This window comes from Heptranchias perlo, chromosome 20 (assembly GCF_035084215.1).
Source record: "Heptranchias perlo isolate sHepPer1 chromosome 20, sHepPer1.hap1, whole genome shotgun sequence".
Taxonomy (NCBI): Eukaryota; Metazoa; Chordata; class Chondrichthyes; order Hexanchiformes; family Hexanchidae; genus Heptranchias; species Heptranchias perlo.
Genome location: NC_090344.1, coordinates 3,578,189 through 3,599,861, shown reverse-complemented (window position 1 = coordinate 3,599,861; position 21,673 = coordinate 3,578,189). Strand labels below are relative to the sequence as shown.

At 44.1% G+C, this 21,673-nt stretch overlaps 3 non-coding genes and 1 pseudogene across 3 annotated transcripts; 1 reads left to right on the top strand and 3 right to left on the bottom strand.

Annotated features, from left to right (window-relative positions):
- Window positions 1-8,113: 8,113 nt before the first annotated feature.
- Window positions 8,114-8,195, bottom strand: trnan-guu (transfer RNA asparagine (anticodon GUU)). The gene has a single exon. It is a non-coding gene; the product is annotated as a tRNA-Asn (tRNA).
- A 3,199-nt stretch (window positions 8,196-11,394) lies between these two features.
- trnat-agu (transfer RNA threonine (anticodon AGU)) lies at window positions 11,395-11,468 on the bottom strand. The gene has a single exon. It is a non-coding gene; the product is annotated as a tRNA-Thr (tRNA).
- A 6,247-nt stretch (window positions 11,469-17,715) lies between these two features.
- On the bottom strand, window positions 17,716-17,788 carry trnav-cac (transfer RNA valine (anticodon CAC)). Its single transcript has one exon. It is a non-coding gene; the product is annotated as a tRNA-Val (tRNA).
- A 409-nt stretch (window positions 17,789-18,197) lies between these two features.
- Window positions 18,198-21,673, top strand: part of LOC137335567 (zinc finger protein 271-like) — a 73,852-nt pseudogene continuing 70,376 nt past the window's right edge.

Below are 21,673 nucleotides of genomic sequence, written 5' to 3'. Positions count from 1 at the left end.
TCACGGGTGAAATTATTCAGCTTATAGATGTTAATACGCTGAAAGGTCGAGATGCCTTTTCCAACTCCCGTGTGAGACAAGTTCAGCTTTTGAGCCTCTGGGTAAAGTGTTATTTTAATTGCTGCTAACGAATGACAAGACATTTGGCACAAACAAGAAGAATTGTAAACTCACGAGTTCACTGTCCATGTTTCTTACATCTTGTTCAACAGGAACAAGGATTCTCCTCAACACGTTGCTGAGAATTTTATCAAACGGACCTCACGCTCGTTCGACGGCTGCACGGATAATTCAGAGATCTCCCATGAATATGTACGATGGGAGCTTATGTAGTATCGAGCCTGGGTAGCTCAGTCGGTAGAGTATCAGACTTTTAAAGTGGGCAGTGAGCTGAAGGTCCAACGTTTAACTCCCTGGCCAGGCTCCAGATTTCGGAACAGCTGGCAAGCTGTGACTTTGTAGGGGGATCTGAGATGTGTTGTCAAAGTTTCGATCGTATCTTGTTTCCCAGGGATGGGCAGTAATGCGCTGTCTGAGGCGGTTCCCGATCAGGAATTCAACTTTACTGTATTAGTTCACTGTATTAATTTCGCAAAACTCATTAAACTCTGTAAAAAAGACGAATACTTGTTCAAATCGCCATTGATCAACCAGTAACTTTCTGTTTCCGGCTGAAAGAAATGTTAACTTTTTTATGCGTTAATTCACTAGGCAGAATTTAGGGAGTTCAGAGGGGAAGGAAAAAGGAAATGAGAGGCACAGAGAAATATGACTATTGACTGACAGCCAACATAAAATGGAATCCAAAAGACTTCGACAGGCATGCATACAGCAAACTGGTAGTCAGAGGAGGGGTGAGGCCGATTAGGCACGATAAAGGAGATCTACTCATGGAGGCAGAGGGGATGGCCTTGGTACCAAATGAGTACTTTGCATCTGTCTTTACCAAGAAGACAGAGTATCAGCAAAGGAAGTTATCGTTGAGATACTGGATGGTCTAAAAATTGATAAAGAAGAGGCACTTGAACGGCTGGCTGTACTTAAAGTAGATAAGCAACCACGTCCGGATGGAATGCATGCTCGGTTGCTGAGGGAAGTAAGGGTGGAAATTGCGGAGGGACTGACCATAATCTACCAACATCCTTAGATATGTGGGTGGTGCCAGAGGACTGGAGAATTGCAAAGGTTACACCCTTGTTCAAAAAAGGGTGTACGATTAAACCCAGCAACTATCGGTCAGTCAGTTTAACCTCAGTGGTGGGGAACGTTTAGAAACGATAATCCGGGACAGAATTAACAGTCAGTTGGACGAGGGTGGATTGATTCGGGAAAGGCAGCACGGATTTGTTAAAGGTAAATCGTGCTTAACTGACCTGTTAGAGTTTTTTGATGAGGTAACAGAGAGGATAGATGAGGGCAATTTAGTTGATGTGGTGTATAAGGACTTTCAAAAGGTGTTTGATGAAGTGCCGCATGCGAGGCTGATCATCAAAATTGCGGCCCATGGAATGAAGGGGGCAGGAACAACATGAATGCAGAATTGACGAACAGCAGGAAACAGATTACTGGTGAACTGTTGTTTTTCGAACAGGCGAGAGGTGTACAGTGGCGTTCCCCAGGGATCAGTGCTGGAACCACTGCTTTTCCTGATATATATTAATGACTTGGACTCGAGTGCACAGGGCTCAATTTCAAAATTTGCAGATGAAACAAACCTTGGAAGGGTAGGAAACTATGATAAGGATAGTGATGAACTTCAAAGGATATAGACAGGCTGGTGGCAAGGGCGGAGACGGGGCAGATGAAATTTAACGCAAAAAAATGCGAAGTGATACATTTCGTTCGGAAAATCGAGGAGAGGCAAAATAAACTCCAGGGCACAAATGTAAAAGCGGTAGAGGAACAAAGAAGGGTTTATGTGTACAAATCGTTGAATGTGGCAGGGCAGGTTGAGAAAGCGGTTAAAAAGCATACGGGATCTTGGGCTTTAGAAATAGATGTATAGAGTACAAAAGTACAAAAGTATAGAAGTCAGGATGAAACTTTACAACACACTGGTTCGAACACAACTGGAATTTTGTGTGGGGTTCGGGACACCGCACTTCAGGAAAGATGTGAAGGCCTTCGAGGGGGTTCCGGAAAAAAATACTATAATAATTCCAGGGATGAGGGACTTTACTCACGTGGATAGACCGGAGAATCTGAGGTTGTTCTCCTTGGAACAGAGACGGTTTTGTAGAGATTTGATAGAGGTATTCAAAATCATGAAGGATCGAGGCATGGAAGATGGAGAGAAACTGTTCCCATTGGCGGAAGGGTCAAGAACCAGAGGACATCGATTTAAAGTGATTGGCAAAATAACCAAAGGTGACATGAGGAAAAACTTTTTGCACAGCGAGAGGTTCGGATCTCGAATGCACTGCCCGAGGGTATAATGGAGGCAGATTCAATCATGGCCTTCAAAGGGAAGCTGGATAAGTACTTGAAAGGAAAAAAAATGCAGGGCTTCGGGGAAAGGCGGGGGAGTGGTTCTAGCTCGATTGCTCTTGCAGAGATCTCGCACGGACTCGAAGGCGCGAATGGCCTCTTTCCGTGCTATCAGCTTTCTATGATTCAATTCTATGTGTTTGTTGCAATGCAAAGGGAACAGAGCGTGCCATAAATCGACACGACTCTCAGTATCCTCACAAGCAATGTAGTTTAAGAGCAACTAATTCTGAAACGTCTTACTTGATAACTCAAGTCGTGCACTCGAAAGCAATTTGGTAAAGGGAGACTAATATTGGTGAATGGAAATAGTTAGTGTACAACTTGATATTGCTGTCCACCCGAACAGAAAACGAGATTGGATGGATCGAAGAGGTCTGAAAGGATGGTCGATCGGCTGTGAGAAGCAACCAACTTTTACACTGGCTGCACAACTAAAATAACAGCGGCTCGTTGGTCTAGGGGTATGATTCTCGCTTAGGGAGTTTCATTGAGTGATATGCGAGAGGTCCCGGGTTCAAGTTCCGGACGAGCCCTCATGTGTTTCTCCTTTTAGTGAAAAGTCACCAATTGTCTTCTCACATCTTTTCAGTTTTGCTGTTGGTGGAACTGAATTATATCCAGAGGATGTTTGAGCTCCAGTGGACTGAATGCCGAAGTTTCGTCGACCCAATACACATGAAGCAAATAAAATGTCTCAAGAAGATGAGGAGATTGAAACTGAATTTGGATTTTTCTCAATTCAGGCGGATATTAGATGACGGGATTGAAAGCCACATATCCAAGTTTGCCGATGACACCAAGATGGGCAGCATTGTAAGCAGTGCAGATGAAAGCATAAAATTACAGACAGGCATTAATATAATAAATGAATGTGCAAAATTGTGGCAAATCGATGTGAATTTCGTCAAGTGTGAGGTTATCCACTTTGGACCTAAAAGGATAAATCAGCGTACTTTCGAAATGGTGAAAAGCTCGAAACAGTGGAGGTCCAAAAAGACTTAGGGGTCCATGAAGATACATCATTAAAATGTCATGGACAGGTACAAAAAATAATCAAAAAGGTTAGGGGAATGTTGGTCTTTATATCCAGAGGACTAGAATACAAGGGGATAGGCATTATGATACAGTTATACAAAGCTCTGATTAGACCACACCTGGAGTATTGCCCTCGGTTCTGGGCAACGCACCTTAGGAAGGATATATTGGCTATGAAGGGAGTGCAGCGTCTATTTACTAGAATGTTGCCTGGAGTCCACAGTTTAAATTACGCGGAGAGATTACATAAACTCGGGTTTGCCTCGAATTCAGTAGATGAAGTGCTGATTTGATCGAACATTTCAAAATATTAAGGGGAACTGATGGGGTAAATCGAAAAAAAAAGATTTCCGCCCGTTCGCGTGTCTTGGACTCGGGGACGCAGCCTAAATATTAGGGTCAGGACTTTCAGGAGTGAAGTTGGGAAACACCTCTGCAAGCAAAGGGAGGGAGAAGTTTGGAATTCTCTCCCGCAAACGGCAGTTGATGCGAGCTCAATTGTTAATTTTAAAACTGAAATTGATCGATTTTTGTTAACCAAAGGCATTAAGGGACATGGGGCTAAGGCGATAATATGCAGTTAGGTTACATATCAACCAGGATCTCACTGAATTGCGCAACAGGCTCGAGGGGCGAAATAGTATACTTTTGTTCCTCAGCTCCTCATTGTTACAGAATGATCCTGCATTGTATTGGGAATCGAACCAAGGTCTCCAGCGTAACAAGTAAGAATTCGACCCCAAGCACCATCAATGCGCGCGTTTGTAACAGCAGCAAGTGTCCATTTGGAATCCGATCTGAATGAACATGCCGTTTACAGCTGCGGTGGCCGAGTGTTTAAAGCGTTGGACTCAAAATTCAATTGAGGTTTTCCTGCGCAGGTTTGAATTCTGCTCGCAGAGCTACTGTTCAAAAATCACTTCAGTGCTGAAATAGATTAATTGGCGTTAATTGACCGCATTTATCTCTCTCCCAGAATGAGCGATTCTGCAGCGCAGCCGGTGCTTTTTATTAGTGTCAGATCTTCTCTTGCAAGATTTCACGACCCGAGAAGGAATCTCTCCCAATCTGTAACTTAAATTCTAGTAGTTTGCAAAACTTGACATTTATACTCTTTATTTTCTTTGCATGCATCTCTCTTTCTCTCCCTGTCTCTGTCTCTTGTCTCTCTGTGTTGTCCCCGATGGACTTCTCAGGCTTCCTTGAACGGCGATGGCTGATCGAACCGGCAACAATAGCAGAGAAGGGTAAAGAAAAAAAAGACTGAGGAAGTAGGAAAAGGAAAGGTACAACCCAGCTGATAAATTCATAGCTAATGTATCCACATTCATGGCTGTTCGCTCTCATAGTGAATGAAAGCAGCAATTTGAGTAAAGTATACTTATCGTCGAGTGTAAACTATGACGGTGCCGAGACAGACGAAAATGTCGTTTCAGAGTAATTCATTCTGTAAAGTGTTACTTGATAATACAAGTCGTACATTCAAAACGAATTTGATAAAGAGAGACTAATATTGTTGATTTGAAATAATCAGTGTGGAACCTGAAATTGCTCCACACGGTATATCGTACAAGAAAGCGAGTTTGGATGGCCATGGTGTGCTGAAAGGATGGCGGATCGGCTGCGTGGCAGCGAAATTTTACACTGGCTGCACGGCTCTGTTGCCAGTTGATCTTTGGATCTGATTCTCGCTCAGGGAGTTTTACTGGCTCAAATCTAGGATGACCCCTGTTGTGTCCCCGTTTTTGCTCAAAAATCACCAATTGGCTTCTCAGCGATGCAAAAGGCAGGTTTGACTTGTCTCCAGCAGAGCATGTTTGAACACCAGAGGGCAGAATGCAGAGGGTTTGTTCACGAAAGACACGTGGACGAAATGAAGATAATCTTTCAAGAAGTTGGACAGATTGAAGCCGGCACATGAATTTATCCCAATTCAGGCGATCTCATGGGTACAGATGCAAAAGGTAAAGGAAGCTGCATTGGCCTGGAACCAAACCCCTGGATTCGCCGTCGGCAGGCGAGGGTTCGACCCTGAACCACCAATCCACACACGGCTGCAGGCTGCACGTGTCGCGTTGGATACAAGTCTGGAACATGCAGTCTGGCAGAGTTCCTGTGATAAGCCTGCGCAGTCTCCAACCGCGTGCTACCTGTGGGTGACCAAACGAGTGGGTCAAGCATGGTCTTGAAATTCACTGAGATTCGAAATCACTTCACACCGCCACTGTAAAATGGTCAAATAAATAAGAGCTGTAGTTACCAGGCAGTGTTTACTTCTCTCAGAAATTAAGTTATAATCCAGCCTCACATACACCTCTAAGATTTCACGACATGCGAAGAATTTCCTTTAAGCTGCAGCTTAAATTCTGTTCAATCACACAATTGGAGATTTCTACTATTTTTCTTTTCATGTATCTCTCTATCTCTGCGTTTCTTCACTTTCGGTGTTGCTCCCTAATGGACTTATCAAGCTTCCTTCAACGGCCAGGTCTGGAAACCCCGGATGGGAAAAGGCTGTCGGATCTTCGTCCAATTGTTGGATTTCGACGGAATGAGTTTTGCTATTTTCCGTCTCCGTTTGCGGAAAATATAAACCCAGATGGGATTTCCCCTTCTCGGGTCCCGTCACCTTCGGGTAATGGGAATGAACCCGATCGATCACTCGGTCTTAATATCTGTATTCTCATTGTTTCACAATAAAATTACTGGGTTACAGTTATTTTCAGGACACATTTTAGAAATTAATACATAACAGACATATTCGAAAACTAGAAGCACGTGGGATTAAAGGGTCGGTGGTAACGTGGGCAAGTAATAGGCTGAGGGATAGGAGGCAGAGTTTAGTAGTGAACGGATGTTTTTCTGACTGGGGAGAAATATGCAGTGGAATCCCCCAGGGGTCGGCATCAGGACTATTGCTTTTCATGTTATATTTAAATGACTTGGATGTGGGAATAGGGAGTACAATTTCAAAGTTTGCGGATGATACAAAACTTGGCAACGGAGTGAATAGTGACGACGATAATAGCAGACTTCAGGAGGACACAGACAGACTGGTGAAACGGTCAGTCACGTGACAGATTTAACGCCTATCAGTGTGAAGTGATGCACTTTTGGATGAAGAACATGGAGAGGCAGTACAATCTAAATGGAACAATTTATGGGGGTTCCAAGAGCAGAGGGACCTGGGAGTTCATATTCATAAAACAGGGCAAGTTGATAAGGCGGTTAAGAAAGCGTCTGAGATACTTGGCTTTGCAAATAGGGGCATTGAATATAAAAAAGGAAATCATACTAATCCTTACAAATCAGTGGTTAGGCCTCAGCTGAAGTATATTGTACAGGTCTGGGCACTGCACTTTAGGATAAAAAGGCATTGAAGAGGATTCAGAGCAGGTTGACCTGGATGATACCAGTGATGAGGGACTTCGGTTATATGGAGAGATTGGAGAAGCTGGGATTACTCTCCTTACAGCAGAGATGGTTAACGGGAGACCTAATAGAGATATTCAAAATAATGAGGGGTTTTGAAAGAGCAAGTAGGGAGAAACTGTTTCCGTCTGGCAAGTGGGTCGGTAACCAGAGATCACAGATTTAAAATAATTGGGAAAAGAACGAGAGGGGAATTGAGGAGAATTTTTTTCACACAGAAGGTTGATAAGATCTGGAACGCACTTCCTGAAAGGGTGGTGGAAGCAGATTCCATGGGATCATTCAAAAGGCAATTGGACATAATTGAAGAGGACTAATTTGCAGCATTATTGGGAACAATCTGGGGTGTGGGTGTAATTTGGACAGGTCTTCGAAAAAGCCGACACTGGCACGACGGCCGAATGGCCTCCTTCTGTGCTGTAAGATGCTATGATTCTATGATTACCTTCTGAATCATTGTAATTGATGCTATTCAGCGTTGAGCAACCAAGAAAATTATAACCGTGATATTCGGCTTCTCCATTCCCTTCTGAATATCGCAGCTTATAATGTCCAGGCGGGGGTGGGTCTGAATGGGGGATAGAGTGCGGAGATTGGAATGGAAGTCCAGCAGAATGAACTTGGCCTCATCAGTTCTTGTTACTTTTCCAACCAGTTGCCCGAAGCAGGCGGTGAACCTTCTTCTCGAGAGAGGATCGTCATTTCAGTTCAGAAGGAAAAAGGTATCAAGAAAATCGGGTAAAACGCACACAGAATGATCCGGGGCTTTTTGCACATCCCTTTTGAACAGACACAGACACGGAATAATCCGGAACTTACAGGACGTCCCTTTTTAACAGACACAGACACGGAATGATCCGGGACTTACAGCACATCCCTTTTTAACAGACACAGACACTGAATGATCCGGACATAAATCATCATGATGGTACATACGTTTCTCTTAGGTTGAACATAAGATTTACTCTTTTTACAATGACACCACTGTACAATCTGATACTTCGCGACCTTACAATCTCAACACCTTCCTGGAAGGAACTGTTGCTGATTTCAGCAAATAATGCAAAACCCTCTGTCTGCCGTTTCGAGAAGGATGGGACTTTGACCAGACCTTCTGTGTGGATTGAAGGAGAGAAACAAAACTTAAACACAATAACGACGAGGATGGGACTCAAACCCACGCGTGCATAGCACAACGGATTAACAGTCCATCGCCTTAACCTCTCGGTCACCTCGTCGCACGCAAAAATATGCGAAAGCCCCTTTATTCAAAATTAAAATACTGGCTATGTTGCCAACCTGAAATCCAAACTGTAAATGTGTATATCCTCAGCAGGACAGGCAGAATCTTTAAACATAGAAACAGCGTTAACGTTTCAGGTCGATGGCCATCACATGATTATTCCAACTCACTCAACTTGCGCCTTATAGATGGTTGAACGGCTTTTGGAAATTAGAAGGCGATTCACTCGCCGCATAATATCCAGCCTCTGAACTGCTTTTGTAACCATAGTATTCATGTGGCTGGTCCAGTTAAGTTTCTGGTTAATGGTAACCAATAGTATGTTAATGGTGGGGGATTCGGCGATGTTAATACCGAATCCCCACAGAAGAGATTTACTGTAAAGATTCCAGGGATGAGGGGCATAAGTTTCATGGATAGATTGGAGAAGCTGGGGTTGTTCTGCTTGGAACAGAGACGGTTACGAGGAGATTTAATAGAGGTATTCAAAATCATGAAGAATCTAGACAGAGTAGAAAGAGATAAACTGTTCCTATTGGTGGAAGGTTCAAGGACCAGATAACATCGATTTAAGGTGTTTGGCAAAAGAACCAAAGGTGGCATGAGGAAAAACTTTTCGACACAGCGAGTGTTTAGGGTCTGGAATACACCGCCCGAGGGGGTGGTGGGGGCAGATTCACTCATGGTCTTCAATAAGGAACTGGATAAGTATTTGAAACGAAAGAAAATACAGGGCTGCAGGGAAAGGGTGGGGGAGTGGGTCTATCTGGATTGCACTTGCAGAGAGCCGGCACGGACTCGATGTGCCGAATGGCCTCTTTTCGTGCTGTGACCTTTCTTTGATTCTATTCTATTTGTCGGAGGCGATGCAAAGCGACCGGAGCGTGACCTAAATCGACCTGATCATGTACATTCTCTGATAATAAATCTTAGCGTGATGCAAAGAAGAAATTCATAATTATGGTGCATACCTTTTATATTATACTGACTATAAGAGGTACTCGGTTCACCAGGCCGCCATTGTGCACATTGGTTGAAACTTCACCTCGATCACCCCTTGAAGTCCCAACACCTCCGTGTAAGATACAGTTGGGTGGCAATCCAGACTTTGCTGAATTGTTCAAACACGTGTAAACCAGCAATGCGGAAAAGCACTTCTTACCAATGAAGGGTTTTTGGTGAGGCGGCCAAAATGAAAAGCTCTACAAATTTTGGCAGCAGTGCGATTCGCACCTACATAATTCAGAAATGGAAGTCAGCATCTTAGACAACAAAGCTACTCACACACACGGCAAACCATTCAGTTCGGATGACAAAAGTCATCAAGCAGAAACATTACCTCTGGTTCTTTCGCCACAGGTGCTGCCTGACCTGCTCAGCGTTTTCAGCATTTTCTGTTTTCATTTTTGTGATTTCACAATGGCCGTTTTCCTGAAAACATCCAATTTGACCCAAGGACAAAGCTCCAACTTCACTTTCCCCAGGCGCTTAAAGTCTGCGGTTTCGGAACAAAATCACCTCCGCGACGAACATTCAAAGAACCTTTCGCTCACGGCCAACCTCCTGTAATCGACACTTTTTCACCATTGCCGCTCTTTTCATTTCTCCTCATTCCTTTACAATCGGACATTTCCACAGACCTATTACGATCAAGCGGAACATTTCCGACTTTCCTGCACCGCCCAGATTGCTAAAAGTGCAGCTTTCATCCGTCTTTCGCAGCTATGTCGCGCCGCCCGTCTCTACCGCCGATCAACTGCTCGGGGAAAAGCGCGAACGACCATGGAAACAAAACCCAGTTCTTCAGTTAACATCCCCCGTGTCACAAGATACCCCATGGAAATTTCACGGAAAAGTATGCGCTGTCCTACCGAATGCCAGCCCTGCTTTCTCAGAGCTTGTCTCTGGAGCAGATCGAAATGTATCGACTGGTTTCAAGGCACAAATGAACATTGATGCGAACGGGACATGTGCCCCCGAGAAACAGCGGTCGATGCAGTGCAAACTTAAAGGTGTAAGAATGTGAAAGTGAGTGTTAGAGTAGGCAAGGCCGCAGGAAAGTCTCAATGAAATGGACCATGTTTGTGGAAGGAAGAAAAAGCTGGAGGCAGCGGCGGGTCTGAATTTTGGATCATCCAGCAGAGACATATGAGAGAACAAAAACAGGATACAGACAAAGGTGCTGGGGCAGAAAGAAAAAGCACGAAATAAGAGGAATGAAATGAGAGTGAAAGAAAGAATGGGAGAGAGGGAGGTGAAAGGAAGAAAGAGAGAAAGAAAGATAGAAGGGAGAGACAAAATCAAGCGTGCAATACTCAGCCCGCAAATGGGCGCTGCTCCCAATCGGCTACACTTCGCCCCACAGACCCTCATCCCATTCATACCGTCCTACAATACACTGTCAATGGTGTGCAGTGAAACAGAGAGTTTAAAGGTATAAAGACACTCACACCGTCCGACAATACACTGTCAATGCTGTGCAGAGAGACAGAGAGTTTAAAGGTATAGAGATACTCACCTTTTTTTTTCAAAAGTAGCACATCCCAGGAATAAGAGAGAGCGTGAGTTTGCTCTCCTGGTGTAGCTGAGGCTTGTCAGTCAAGAGTCCCCTCCTCCCAGTATTGGCTGTGGAGGAAGTACAGTGTAGATTTAATGGAATACCTTCAGCCTGACCGAGGTTATTCTGACTGGCCAGTAATTACTCGATCGATCTCTTTCTCCCTTTTAAACAACGGTACATCTTGAGCACTCCTCCAATCCTCCGGCATCACACCTGTATCCAGGGAGGATTGGAAAACGATGGTCAGAGCCTCCGCTATTTCCTTCCTTGCTTCTATTAACAGCCTGGGATATATTTCGTCAGGGCCCGGGGATTCAGGTGGAGTGATTTGGGAACTTTCATTTTCCAGTTTGCAAAAGTTTGCACCGCTGGTCAAGATCACAAGTCTCGGTCAGAATTAGGACTACTTCCGGGTTTAAACTTCAAATCGTGAATTACACCCCGACCCCAACGAGACCAGAAACAAGAACGTGTTACAGACACATTCAATGAGAGGTCTGTCTGAATAATGAAAGTGCGTTTTTGAGCAGTCATCTTGATATCTGTTCCCGCCTGAAACCTGAAAAAATCCAAACACCACAGACTTATTTTGTCGCTTAATTCCACAAATTAGGTGAAAATAATAAGGTGCATAAGGCACTGCTGGGAGTTGAACCCAGGATCCCTTGTTTACTAGACAGATGCTTTAACCAGCTAAGCCACAGCGCCAATTGGTGACAACATGCTCACACCTCCTCTCAATAACATCTATCAGCGACACGTTATTGTCTGTTCGGGGTTCAGACCGTTTGATTTTGTCGATTTCGCTTGTCCGTTCACCTGTGCATCCCGATACTTCCTGCATTTTTTCGCTGTGTTTATCTTTGTGTTTCCATCAGTGCATTGATACACCGATGATTATGTGTGCTTGTGTTTGTTACATTAAATAAATTAGGGGATCAGACAATTCTCTCTCTGACAGTAAAGAACTATTGAGCCGAACTTTATTGCAAAGTATTATTTCTTGCGGTGCTGAAACTAAAAACCGGAAGAGGAACAATCAGGGAAAAGAAGAAAAACCTGTGAGGGAAAATGAGGACAACAATCAAGATTTTTACCAGTACATGAAGAGAAAGAAGGGTGACTAAGAGTAATGTGGGCCCTTTAAAGACAGATGGAGGTGATATTGTAATTGAATATCAGGAAATAGCAGAATTGCTAAATATTTACTTCACAGAAAAGGATGAGGATAACATACCAGAGACACGAGGACAACTGTAAATAAATCATGGGGATTCAGTACAAGTAAAATAATGGCAATGGAGAAAATAATTAGATTAAAGATAGACAAATCTCCAGGACCTGATCGTTACCACCCGAGGGGACTAAGAGGAATAGGCGAGGAAATTGTACATGATTTAGTCATGATCGTTCAAAATATCTTGATTCAGGAATTGGTCCTTTGATTGAAACATTGTCAATGTCACTCCATTATTTAGGATGGGTAGCAGAGATGAAGTTGGAAATTATAGACCCATTAGTCTGACGTCCGTGGTGGGGACGTTACCAGTATTCGTTATTAAGGAAGGAATGCCTGAGCACTTGGATAAATATGAAGTAATCAGAGAGAACCAGCATGGATTTATAAAGGGTAAGTCAAGTCCAACAAAGCTAGTTGAACTTTTTGAAGATATATCTAACGTGGTAGATAATGGAGTGTCTATGGATGTTATATAATATTGAATTCCAGAAGGATTCGATAAGGTACCACAGAAGATACTGTTAACATAAATGGGAGCGCGTAGAATTTAAAGCAACCTATCGAAACGGGTTGGGAGTTGGTTAGAAGGTGGGAGGAAGAGACCCGGTGTATAAATGACGTAGACGACGGAATAGACTGCCGCATATTCTGGCGATTTGGAGGAGGGGACCGAGTGTAACGTATCAAAGTTTGCAGATGATACAAAGATGGGAGGGAAAGTAGAGAGTGAGGAGGACATAAAAAACCTACAAGGGGATATCGACAGGCTGGGTGAGTGGGCGGAGATTTGGCAGATGCAATGCAATATTGGAAAATGTGAGGTCATGCACTTTGGCAGAAAAAATCAGAAAGCAAGTTATTATCTTAATGGCGAGAAACTGGAAAGTACTGCAGGACAAAGAGTTCTGGGAGTCCTCGTGCAAGAAAGTCAAAAAGTTAGTATGCAGGTGCAGCAGGTGATCAAGAAGGCCAACGGAATGTTGGCTTTTATTGCTAGGGGGATTGAATATAAAAACAGATAGGTATTGCTGCAGTTATATAAGGTATTGGTGAGACCGCACCTGGAATACTGCATCCAGTTTTGGTCTCCATACTTAAGAAAATACATACTTGCTCTCGAGGCAGTACAAAGAAGGTTCACTCGGTTAATCCCGGGGATGAGGGGTGGACATATGAGGAAAGGTTGAGTAGATTAGGACTCTACTCATTGGAGTTCAGAAGAATGAGAGGCGATCTTATTGAAACATATAAGATTGTGAAGGGGCTTGTTCTGGTGGATGCGGTAAGGATGTTCCCAAGGATGGGTGAAACTAGAACTAGGGGGCATAATCTTAGAATAAGGGGCTGCTCTTTCAAAACTGAGAGGAGGAGAAACTTCTTCACTCAGAGGGTAGTAGGTCTGTGGAATTTGCTGCCCCAGGAAGCTGTGGAAGCTGCATCATTAAATAAATTTAAAGCAGAAATAGACGGTTTCCTAGAAGTAAAGGGAATTAGGGGTTACGGTGAGCGGGCAGGAAATTGGACATGAATTTAGATTTGAGGTTAGGATCAGATCAGCCATGATCTTATTGAATGGCGGAGCAGGCTGGAGGGGCCGATTGGCCTACTCCTGCTCCTATTTCTTATGTTCTTATGTTCTTATATCCACGTTTGTCGCTGACACCAAGTTAGGTGTCACAGTGAATATTGTAAATGGAAGCATAAAGTTGCAAAGGGAAACTGAAAGATTAAGTGAGTTGGCAAAATTGTGGCAGATGGAGTTACATAGAATTACAAAGAATGTACATCACGGAAACAGGCAATTCGGCCCAACTAGATTATGCCGGTGTTTATGCTGCAGACAAGCCTCCGCCAACCCCTCTTCATCTAACCGTATGTGCAGACCCTTATATTCCTTTCTCCTCCATGTGTTTATCTAGCTTCAACGTCAACGAATCCATGCTATTCGCCTAAACTACTCCTTGTGGGAGCGAATTGCACATTCTAACCACTCTCTGGGTGAATGTGTTCCTCTTGAATGCCATATTGAATTAAATAGTGACTACCTTATAATCATGGCCCCAATGATTTGGAGTCCCCGCATTCACAAGTGCAAACACCTTATCTACGTCTAAACTATCAAACCCTTGCATAATCTTAAAGTCCGATATCAGGTCACCCCCCAGCATTCTCATTTCTATACAGAAGAGCCCCAGTCTGTTCAAACTTTCAAAATGGGCAAGTGTGAGCTCATCTACTTTAGACTGAAGTAAGATAGATCAGAGTATTTTCTAAATGGTGAGAATCTAGGAACTGTGGAGGAGCAGAGAGATTTAGGGGTCCAAGTACAGAAATCGCTAAAAGCCAGTGGAATGTTAGAAAAATGAATTTAAATGTCTCATGGCATGTTGGCCTTTATTTCAGGGAAACCGGTATTCAAAGGGGGGAAGTATGTTCAGATAGAAATCCCTGCTGAGACCCCATTTAAAGTATTGCATTCAGTTCTGGGCACCACCTCTCAGGAATGAAATATTGGCCTTGGAGGGGGTGCAACGCAGATTCACCAGAATGATACCGGGGCTAAAATGGTTAAATTATGAGGACAGGTTATGCGGAGGTCGGTCCTCATTTTTCTCTTATGGATCCGGCCCCATCCGTTTACTGTTGACTGGAGCGCGTCTGATACGAAGTCAGTCAGAATCGGATGCAAATCACATCACGGTCACAGCGGCTCTGGGACTGGCGACTGGTTTTACATTGAGTCTTTTTTAAGGGATAGGCTGTACATTGTTTGTATAATAATAATAATAAGTTTGATACAATTAAGGTTTTTTTCGGTTATTTCCCATTTCCACCCTCACCAGTTTTATATAGTAACACGTAACAATGTTTAAGGGATGTGATGTGCAGTGTTGGTGGCATCAGTGTAATTTAACTTGATACATTGAAGAATCTCTTATCTATCCCAGGCGCTTACCTTATGTTTAGACCCTCACCTAGTTTAAAATCGGTCACTCACTGATATAAATAAACCAATAACAACACCGAAACCTCAGCGGGTATATTTGTTCCGATAATTAGTGACGGTCGCAATTTCCATTGAAATTACAATCGGCAAATCCCAGAGGCTGTTTCGGGTTTGACAAACTGTGAAACAGATTGTTTTAAAAGCCGAAAAAAGGGAAAACCTGGTGGTAGATATAAATTTTTATACATTATCTCTTTCTGTTTCAGATTTACAATTTCTCTTTGTGTGTTGCTGACAGGAGCGGCTATAATGGAGCCCAGTGACTGGGTCATGAGCTGCACTGAGACATTGGCCTGTGTTACAGACTGGCTCGTTGGACCTGCTCATTTCGACTCATCTCATTGACAGCAACGGGAAATTATTGAAATTGAGGCTGGTGAATAACTGCTCGAAATACCAATCCTCTCCACCACTGGGGACTGAATCTTCCGACAAACAGGGATTTTCAATCGTGCAAGTTTCATTCACCAATTCTGCTCTTCGTTTCCCTGATCTGATTGGTGCGCCTTTCCCTTCAATTCAGGACTGACAGGAAAAACTCGATTTTACAGTCGATTTTCGGGTCATGACGTATAGTGATATTTCAAATAATTGAAATCGACCTTTATCAATCCCAATATCGTCACCTACACGTTTGACAAACGCAAAGCGGCTTCAATCACGGTTTTGCTGACACAACTCGTTCAAAGATACTGTCGGTAATTGGTGGGTCTTTCAAGTCATGACACGAACGTAACGGTTCGCACTGCCGTTTTCCCCAAGACACTTCAGATTCATGTGGAATGATTTCGCTTTGGGGGTTAAAACCATTCCCTCTTCACAAATCCGCGTTTGACCCCGTGTCTTTTAATATTTTTGATAAGCGATACCAATTCGGTTTGCCCCGTAGTGTACATTACTTTTTAAATATTACAGATAAGCAGGGCACTTGAGATGCCACAGCTGTGACTTTGACTTTTCTCCGTCTCCTCTCGATCTCACCGGCAACTGTCACGAACCACAATCTTCTGTCACACTTCTCCATCAGAAAGTTCCGAGCCTCGGTTTTCAAATGAAATAACGCCCATCTCTTCAATCAACGACAGCCCAGAGAGAGTTTCCCAGTTTCGTCTCACACTTTCCCCAAATCCTCCTTAAAGTACCATCAAAAATTGTCCCTAAGTTAATAATAATATAATTAAAAGTTCTTATCTTCTGGGGTTTTGTTTCAGATTCCATGGCTTTTAAAGGTCACTGCGGATATTTATCGAAGTGCATCTTGATTGGAGGCTTCTTGGAGAAATCGGAGAAAGATCTCGAAGCTCTTGTCGCGCAAGCGGTCAGCGTGCGGCACTTTTATCAGCTTCAGAAATGCCCAGGTTGTGAGTTTCAGCCTCACCGAGAACAGTCGAACATTTTACTCCGAACATTTTGACCGGAGATCAAGGTACAACTGGTATGTTCCGTCACGCATCTGCTTCTTAGTGTTCCCATGTGGGCACTTGGGTTCCTCTGGCCTACCGTCTTACAACAGTAGGTGCGAGTTTCCTTGTTTACAGGGGGAGAGGGGGCGATTAGCGTCAGCTGATATGGCAAAGGCGCCGGTACGAAATCTTTAAATCTGAAGAACCAAACACACAATTCTTTTTTTCGTTAAGCGGATATTCATCGGGTGGAAGTTTCGTGTGGGGAAAATTTGGAAGGGAAATCTGCTGCCTGGTGTCACTGTGTAACGGATGAAATTATTCAGCTTACAGATGTTAATACATGAAAGGTCGAGAGGCCTTTTCCAACTCCCGTGTGGGGAAAGTTTAGCTTTTGAGCCACTGGATAAAGTGTTATTTTAATTGGTGCTAACGAATGAGAAGACATTTGGCACAAACAAGAAGAATTGTAAACTCAAGAGTTCACTGTCCATGTTTCTTACATCATGTTCAACAGAAACAAGGATTCTCCTCAACACGTTACTGAGAATTTTATAAAAGGGATCTTCAACTCAGTTCGACGTTCACGAAGGATAATTCAGAGTCCTACCATAAATTTGTACAATGGATCTTTTTCGGAAATTGAGCCTGGGTCGCTCAGTCGGTGGACTCTGAGATTTCTATAAGCGGCTCGTGATTTGAGTGTGCAGAAATCAAATCCTTGTTCAGGCAATAAACTTTGAAACAGCTGGCAAGTATCTATGTTTGCGGGACAAATGATGCCTGCGATGTGTTGTCAAAGCTTCGGTGGTATATTGTTTCCCAGGGATCGGCAGTATTGCGCTGTCTGAGGCGGTATTTGCGGCCTTCCGCCAGCAACCTGTGATTGGAGGGAGCGGGGCCGGACAGGCGGCCTGAATGTCGTTGCTGTCGTGGCCGCACTCAATCCGGGAGCTGGGGAACATCGAACTTCGAAAAACGGATGTGTTTGTTGCCGCGGTTGCCATGCTGTTTAGAACTATAGTTATTAACCGAGGCAGCTCTTCAGGGTCCTTTAAAAATCTCTCACAAATCAACAAAAACCAGTCGCAATGAGTCGCTTTGAGAGGAGATTTCTGCACAGGCAGGGCAGGAAACTGAAGTGAGGGAGATATATTTTCGGTATCTGTGTAATGTTTGAGTGTGTGCAGAACTGGACAGAGAAAGGAAAATATACCGGTTCTGTATTTTATTCATATTTCACTGCAGAGTGAAATCTTGCGTGTTTTCATATTTATTGATTTTTAGTGGATGACGTTTTGAAAATGTTTCCGCCCGGTTTCGAACCGGGGACCTTTCGCGTGTGAGGCGAACGTGATAACCACTACACTACGGAAACTCTGCTGTGCAAACGGTTATACGAAATGCTCGGAAGATAGTTGCCGTCTTCAAATGTTCTCAGTGCTGGGAGACGGGGCCGGGTCCCATTCAGGGGATTAAGTTTTACAAAATAGTTTGTTGTATTAATTTCGCAAAACTCATTAAACTCAGTAAAAAGACGAATAGTTGTTCAAATCGCCATTAATCAACCAATAACTTTCGGTTTCAGACTGACGGAAATCCAGCATGTTTTTCATTCATTCATTCACCAGGCTGAATATGGAAAGTTCAGAGGGGAAGTGAAAAAGGAAATGACGGGCAAGGAGAGAGTGTGAGAATAAACTGGCGGCCAACATAAACTGGCATGTAAACATTAAACGGGCAGTAGGAGCCGTACTCTGATAAGGGACCATAAAGGAGAGCTATTCATGGAGGCAGAGAGGATGGCAGAGATATTATATGAATACATTGTATACGTCTTTACCAAGGAAGAAGATGCTGCCAGAGTCTCGGTAAAGGTAAATACAGTTGAGATCCTGAATGGGCTAAACATTGATAAAGAAGTGGTACTCGGAAGGCTAGCTGTACTTAAAGTAGATAAGTCACCCGGTCCGGATGGGATGCATCGTAGGCTGCTGAGGGAAGGAAGGATGGAAATAGCAGGAGGTACTGACCATAATCTTACAAACATCCACAGATACGGGGGTGGTGCTAGAGGACTGGAGAATTGCAAACGTTACATCCTTGTTCAAAAAAGGTTGTAAGGATAAAGCCAGCATTTATATGCCAGTCAGTTTAACCTCAATGGTGGGGGAACTTTTAGAAACGATAATCCGGGACAGAATTAACAGACGCTTGGACGACTGTGGATTGATTAGGGAAAGCCGGCATGGGTTTGTTGAAGGCAAATCGTGTTTAACTAACATGATAGAGTTTTTTCTTGAGTTAACAGAGAGGGTACATGAAGGCAACACAGTTGATGCGGTGCATATGGACTTTCAAAAGGTGTTTGATAAAGTGCCGCACGGTAGGCTTATCAGTAAGATTGAGGTCCATGGATTAAAGGGGGCAGTAGAAACATGGATGCAGAATTGGCAAAGGGACAGGAAGCAGAGAGTAGTGGTGATTGGTTGTTTTTTGGACTGGAGGGAGGTGTACAATGGTGATCCCCATGTGTCATTGCTGGGACCACTGCTTTTCTTGATTTATATTAATGACTTGGACTTGCTTGTACAGGGCACAATTTCAAAATTTGCAGATGACACAAAACTTGGAAGGGTAGTGAACAGTGTGAAGGATGGTGACAGACTTCAAGAGGTTATATATTGGCCTGTGTCATGGGCGGACAAGTGGCAGATGAAATTTAACACAAAAAATGCGACATGATACATTTCGGTAGGAAGAACCAGGAGAGGCAATATAAACTAAAGGGCGCAACTCCAAAATGGGTATAGGCCCAGAGAGATCTGGTGGTTTATGTGCACAAATCGTTGAAGGCTTCAGAGCAGGTTGAGAATGCGGTTGAAAAGGTATACGGGATCCTGGACTTCATAAATAGAGGCATCGAGTAAAAAAGTATGGAAGTCACGATGAACCTTTATAAAACACTGTTTCGGCCACAACTATGGTCTTGTGTCCGGTTCTGTGCACCGCAGTTCAGGAAAGATGTGAAGGCCTTACAGAGGGTGCAGGAGAGATTTACTAGAATGATTGCAGGGATGAGGGAATTTAGTTACTTGGACAGACTGGAGAAGCTGGGGTTGTTCTCGTTGGAACAGAGAAGGTTGCGGGGAGATTTGATAGAGGAATTCAAAATCATGATGGGTCTAGACAGAATAGATAGAGAGAAACTGTTCCCAATGGTAGAAGGGTCGAGAACCAGAGGACATGGATCTCAGGTGATTGGCAAAAGAACCAAAGATGACATGAGGAAAAACGTTTTTAAATAGCGAATGGTTAGGATCTGGAATGCACTGCCCGAGGGGGTAGTGAAGGCAGATTCAAAGGCAACTGGATAAGTGCTTGAAAGGAAAAAAATGCAGGGCTACAGGGAAAGGGCGGGAGAGTGAGACTAGCTGGATTACGATTGCGTGGAGCCGAATGGCCTCCTTCCGTGCTGTAAACATTCTACGATTCTATGAGATTTGAGCGTCGCTGGCAAGGCCAGCATTTATTGGCCATCCCTAATTGTGCTTGAGAAGGTGGTGGTGATCCAGCTCCTTGAACCGCTAAAGTCCGTGCGGTGAAGGTTCTCCCACAGTGCTGTTAGGAAGGGAGTTCCAGGATTTTGACCCAGCGACAATGAAGGTACGGCGATATATTTCCTAGGCAGGATGGTGTGTGACTTGGAGGGGAACATGCAGGTGGTGTTGTTCCTATGTGCCATATACCCTTGACTTTCTAGGTGATAGAGGTCGCGGGTTTGGGAGGTGCTGTCGATGAAGCCTTGGCGAATTGCTGCAGTGCATCCTGTAGATGGTACACACTGCAGCCACGGTGCGCTGGTGGTGAATGGGGTGAATGTTTCGGGTGGTGGATGGGGTGCCAATCAAGCGGGCTGCTTTGTCCTGGATGATGTCGAGCTTCTTGATTGAAGCTGGAGCTGCACACATCCAGGCAAGTGAAGGGTATTCCGTCACACTCCTGACTTGTACATTGTAGATAGTAGAAAGATTTTGGGGAGTCAGGAGGTGAGTCACTCGCCGCACAATACCCATCCTCTGACCTGCTCTTGTCGCCACAGTATTTATGCAGCTGGTCCAGTTAATTTTCTGGTCAATGGTGACCCCCAGGCTGTTGATGGCGGTGAATTCGGCGATGGTAATGCCGTTGAATGTCAAGGGGAGTTGGTTAGGTTTTCTCTTGTTAGAGTTGGTCATTGCCTGGCACTTGAATGTTACTTGCCACTCATCAGCCCAAGGCTGAATGTTGTCCAGGTTTTGCTGCACGCGGGCACGTACTGCTTCATTAGTAGAGGGATTGCGAATGGAACTGAACACTGTGCAATCATCAGCGAACATCCCCATTTCTGACCTTATGATGGAGGAAAGGCTATTGATAAAGCAGCTGACGATGGTTGGACGTCGGACACTGCACTGAGGAACTCCTGCAGTGATGTCCTGGGGCGGAGATGATTTGCCTCCAACAACCACGACCATCTTACTTGGCGCCAGGTAAGATTCCAGCCACTGGAGAGTTTTCCCCCTGATTCCCGTTGACTTCAAATTTCCTAGGGCTCCTTGAAGACACATCGGTCAAAGGCTGCCTTGATGTCAAGGGCAGTTACTCTCACCTCACCTCCGGAATTTAGCTCTTTTGTCCAGGTTTGGACCAAGGCTGTAATGAGGTCTGTCGCCGAGTGGTCCTGGAGAAACCCAAACTGAGCATCGGTGAGCAGGTTATTGGTGAGTAAGTGCCGCTTGATAGCACTGTCGACGACACCTTCCATCACTTTGCTGATGATTGAGTGCAGACTGATGGGGTAATAATTTGCCGGATTGGCTTTTTCCAGCCTATTATGAACAGGACATCCCTGAACAATGCTCCACTTTGTTGGCTTTCCAACTTGGTTAACAAGTGACAGTCTAAACTTAAATGAGTTTGCTGTGTTTTCCCTGTGTTGAATTGTCACCCGTTCTCATTTTACAGGCGGTATTTTAGGCCTTGGTTAAAAATGTTCCGTGCTTGTGATAAAAGTAGTCTGGATTCCCACCTTAGTAATACAGAAGGGCAACGGCTGCTCCACTCTATCATACAACCCCAACTCGTGCCGCCTCAGTTAAAGTACATTAACTAGTGCCCCCCACTCTTGTACAACCTCAAGTGAGTCGATACAAAGAGTGTGTGTTTGTTTGACTGTGATGTTTATGCAACAGCAGCCGCCATTCTTTCCGTTGCTATGGAA